Here is a 5,364-nt window from a genome sequence, read left to right on the forward strand (position 1 = left end):
AAAGGCCCATAAGAAATATTACAAGGAAAAGAGACCTGAACTACAGATGAGGTTGAGTGACTGGATTCCTGTCCAGCAGTGAAATGAATAAACTGAATCTATACATAACTAAAAATCTGAAAATATAACTTTAAATTAAAATAACAAGTTGCAAAAGGATACGTAAAATGTTATCCATATGTGTACATGTTAAACAAATAATAGTTTATGTTGCTTATGCATGCATACATATGTAGAAAAAAATGTTTAATTTATAATTTCATGTTTCAATTTTCAATTCTCATTTAATACATGAGAATTAGAATGCCAATTTCACAACTTCAAGATATTGGCTTCCTCTGGGAGGAAAGAAGCTTGAAGGAACTGTGGGTGGGGTGGGAGGGTGCAAAGGGGACTTCAGCTATATCTTCAATGTTCTATTTCATTTGTATTGGAGAAAATGACAAAGAGACAGAAACAGATCCGAAGGCCAGAAAGCAAAATGTCATTGTCTTTTAGGCATTATGGGGAGACCATGTAGATGTCTGTTATATTATTTTCTATACTTTTGATATGTTTGAAATGTATTATACTTTTAAATTATTTGGGGGTTAAAAAATTGCCAGCCATACTATAAATCTTCATACAACAAAGTGCACTGTCCCGTGACCATATTCCTGAATAACCTCACAATTGACACAGCTACTAGATTTATAGACAAGAGGCAATACAGAATTAGCTTTGTCAGAAAGCTTCCTCAGAAATTACAAACCGAGGATTATGTCAGTGGTTGGAGGATACCAGAGTTAACACTACTGATCCACTAGGGACGATTGCAACGTTTTACTAAACAGCTGCTGCTAAATTCAATGTCAGAATTAAATTACTACTAAGGGTGAGTGAGTGCCCTATGATCCTGGCCTTGCAAATGAAGTTGGAGAGATATCTNCTACTGTTATGAATCGTAGTGTAAATATCTTTTTGTTTTCCGATGGTCTTAGGCGACCCCTGTGAAAGGGTCGTTTGACCCCCAAAGGGGTCGCGACCCACAGGTTGAGAACCGCTGCTCTAGGTGAAGCATTCTCTTAACCACTCTATTTAAAACTGTAAATTTCCCCTAACTTAGTACTCTCTAGGCACCTCCTTAACCTCTCTTTCTCTAGCACTGAAAGAGTTCTATTAAACTACTGCTTCTCAACTATTTGGTCTCAGGACCCTTTTATACTCCTAAAAATTAATGAGGATCCTATAATGGACCAAGTTTGTGTTTGCCCTCCAAAACCCCAATATTGAAACTCTACCTCCCAATGTGATAGCATTAGAAAGTGGGGCCTTTGGGAGGTAATCAGGATTAGGCGAGGTCATGAAGATGGAGCCCTCAAGAATGTAACTAGTGCCCTTGTAACAGTCACAGGGGAGCTTGCTTCTCTCTGCTCTCGGCCATATGAGGCTACAAGGAGAACACAGGCATCTATAAGCCAAGAAGTGGGCTCTCGCCAGACACCAGATCAGCTCACACCTTAATCTTGGACTTCTCAAGACTGTAGAACTGTGCGATATAAATTTCTATTGTTGATAGTCTATCTCGTTTAAAGGATTTTGTTATAGCAGCCAAGCCAAGACAGACCCCAAAGAGTGCTCATGTAGCTTCTACCGGTCGACATTTACCATATTTGAAATAAAACCAACTTTTAAAATATTTATTAATGTTTAAAATAATAAGCCCATAAATGTTAACAAATATTTTCATGAAAGATCATATATTTTTCAAAACCAAAAAAGTTTAGTGTGAAGACTGATATGGTTTTATAAATTTTTGCAAATTTCCATGTCTGCTTCACAGGAAATAGCTGGATTATCACAGCTGCTTCTGCTTTCAATGCATTCAATGTGTTGCAACAGGCTGTTTTGGGTAAAGTATGTGAATGAAATCTGACCATACATAGATATGTAGTTAGAGAAGGGAGGGATGTTTTAATAGCTTTTTCATATAACTGAGAATGTTCTTTGATATTCACAAAAACTCAGTGAGTGATAATATCTTAGAAGTTATTATAAAATGAAATATTAAACCATATTAATGAACTTTTAGTACTGTTACCTTAAAATCCCTTGGTCTATCTTGCATTTTGAATGGCATTTCTAAAATGAATGATTTTAAAGATATTACATTGATTCATTTTACAATATTGATTCAGAATTATGCAGAGCTTCCATATATTGACATATTGCATTACCCAACATCTCAAAATCAAATTAATATTACACCAACCTCATCAGAAAACTCAGCTATTGGGAAGCCATCAAGCTTGCAGTTAGAGGCACAAGTTTTCTGACTTTCTAATTTTGCCTTTTTAAGGCTTGAACTTCATTATTGACAAACACTGTCAGTTGTTTCCCTTCAAGTGTCAGGTCTGCTTCATTCATTTCTCCACCCGCCCTCCCCCCCCAAAAAAATGTCTGCAAAATATCCAAACCTGAATAACCATAGTTTGTTACTGAAGTAAAAATGAAACCATACAATGGTTATATGCCATATAATGGAAACTACTCAACAATAGAAGGGAACAAAGCATTGATATACAACAGAGATGGATCTCAAAATAATTATTCTGAATGAAAGAAAGCTGAGAGAAAATACACACTGTATTCCATTAATAGAAAAAATAAAATGGAATAAGCATTGCTAAAGTCACTTAAAATAGAATCAGGAAGCTATTAAAGAAGTTGGGCCTGTGCGGGTCTTGTGCCTCAGTTTCAGAGCTGAGCTATATATTTGCTAAACCTGTTGATACATTCAGCTAAGGATTAGCCATAAACATTCTAAAACTGCTGCACTGAACACTGCAGTAAAGAAGACGTTACCTCTTTTCTAGTTTTCACCTCCCTCGTTTGCATATTGGAACTAATCAATCCCTGTTAACACAGCCAGCAATATTTCATTTGCATGAAAGAATTACACTTTGTGGTTTTTGCCTTTTAAACCCTGTCTTGCTTTGTTCTCTCCAGAGGGCAGCTTGAGTTGCTGCCTGAATCTGTGTTGCCTGGGTTCCATCTCCTTTTGCTCAAACGCCTTCTTTATTACAGTCTGTACCTCTTCTTTGGTTAACACCCGTTATACAAAATTCTAGAAAATGCAAACTAATCTAGTCACAGAAAGCAGATCAGTATTGCAGGAACGGAGGGCAAAAGAAACTTTTGGGGGTCGTGGATATGTTTATTATCTTGCTTATAGTGCTTTCATCAGTGCATATGTGTGTCAAGTGTCACCAACTGTACACTTAATGTGTATATTGTTGTTCTTCAATTATACTTAAGTGAAGCGGTAAAACACACACACATCCCACACAACCTAAATATTTACCCATGGTGGAACATTAGAATAAATTATAGCGCTCTTTTATTCTTTTAATTACTACTAAAAAGCACTGTTATATCGATTGGCTCTGATGACTAGGTGTTAGGAATACCATAAGGGGTGAAGGATAAATTAGGAGATGGAATTGGAAAAACAGAAGTGGGACTAACTTTACCTTCCATTTAGCCAACATGCGGCCAAGGGCTCGTATTTCTTTTTTAAATTCCAAAAGGTAAAAAGTTAGTTTTGAATGTGTACTGAAGTATTACAATAATTAAGCGACTCAGCAAAAGTACATTTCTTCTGAAGAGCGTTTCCATACCCTGAGCTGACGTCTTTCCATCTCCACAGGTAACACAGCCCCGCCGGTCTCAGCCATCGCTGAACCGACCCTGGGGCACTCCGTCTCTGAACCAGGCGTTTCCTTCAGGTCAGGGAGACCCGGTACCCACTCACAGGCCGAGCAGCAGACGCCGTTAGCGGGCAAGGAGCGCAGCCGGAGCCAAGGGGGCGCCACCACAGCCAGCAAAGAGCGGGGGCCCACTCCCAAAGCCAAAGTCACGATGGTTAACGGAACAAAGGGAAAGGGGCAGGGGCACGCTTCTGAGAACAGCGCCGCCTTAGAGCAGACTGACCATACAGAAGGAGAGCTTGGACTTACCGAGAGCCCCCAGCGCAATCAGGCCGTTCTTCCCGAAGCCCTAAGACGGCCAGCACCCAATATGGCGGCCAAGATGAAGCCCGTTGTCTCCCCTTGTAGGCCCCGAGGTGCATGCGCAGAGCGTGCAGCGGCCAAGGGCAGAGCCCCGGGCTCACAGCTGGGCGCAGTTTGTCCCGCCCTGAGGGCCGAAAGGCCGCTGGAGGCCCTGGAACGGGGGTGCCCAAACAACCTGAGCTCCATGCTCCGGGTGGGCAGTGTCACAGCCTTGTCTCTCAGGAATATACTTAAGGCCTGGATTAGAGCCTTGAGGACGGGGAGGGTTTTGAGGGGTGGCTGTCTGAGTAGGGCTAGGGTGATAAAGGATGTAGTTTGTATATGCATTTGGCACATTGGGATGGGGTCAAACCCCCTCCCCTTGTCTTATTGTGGATTACAGAGCACAGGTTGTGGCTGCCCAAAATAGGAACCCAGGAGCCCCCACTGAATTTACACATTAGTGAAAGTAATTGCCAGTATTTGAACACCTGCTAATCAGCTATTTACATATGTTATTGCCTCTAATTATATTTCTCTATTTTGGAGAAACTTGAATTGGATCTGTGCATTAGACAGTAGTAATTTATGATGTTAATTTCCTGATCCCAATGAGGTTATTGGGGTTACTAGGAGAAAACCCTTGCTTGTAGTAAATAGGCACTAAAGTATTGGGGGTAGTTGGGTATGTTGTCAGAAATTTACGTTCAAATGATAGAGTTGGAGGGGGGGGTTCTACTCTTCTTGTACCTTTCCTGTAAATTTGAAATTATTTCAAAAGGTAAAGAAAAAATGTTAATTTAAAAATTACAATAGCTGTGCAACTCTCACTATTTTTCTAAATTTTGTAGCAATTTATATTATATATAAATTTATAAATTACTACAACAGTATGACAGAATAGGAACTCAACTATAAAGTCATCTAGGCATGGGTATTTGGGGGAAGACAAATTCTTTGACTTCCATATAAATTCTTTCATACTCACAGGTATAGTCACGCTTTCTATTCCTTGCATGAATTTTGTCATTTTAGTTTTTGTATCAATTTATCTATTTCTCCTAGTTTTACAAATTTATTAATGTACAGTTTTAATAATACAAGAATATTATTTTGAAATCTATGTGTGACTATTTCTTCCTTTATTCTGTATTTTATTTATATCTTCTCACTTTTTTCCTTGACAAATCTTGTTAATCTTCTCTATTGGTATTTCGTGTTCTAATTGTTCTCTATTTCATATTTCTTTATCTGTATTCTTTTCTCTTTTAAAATTTCTTTGAATTAATTTTACTTATTTTCATCTTCTCCCATTGAGTATTTACTGTCTATA

General features: G+C 38.8%; 1 protein-coding gene across 1 annotated transcript in view; it reads right to left on the minus strand.

The window, feature by feature from the left end:
- Positions 1-4,068, minus strand: part of TDRD15 (tudor domain containing 15) — a 26,721-nt gene extending 22,653 nt beyond the window's left edge. Inside the window, 1 exon segment of the mRNA XM_019659774.1 lies at positions 3,999-4,068. The gene's annotated coding sequence lies outside the window, so the exon portion shown is untranslated.
- Between the last annotated feature and the right edge of the window lie 1,296 nt (positions 4,069-5,364).

This window comes from Hipposideros armiger, unplaced genomic scaffold (assembly GCF_001890085.2).
Source record: "Hipposideros armiger isolate ML-2016 unplaced genomic scaffold, ASM189008v1 scaffold_0, whole genome shotgun sequence".
In the NCBI taxonomy this organism is placed as follows: domain Eukaryota; kingdom Metazoa; phylum Chordata; class Mammalia; order Chiroptera; family Hipposideridae; genus Hipposideros; species Hipposideros armiger.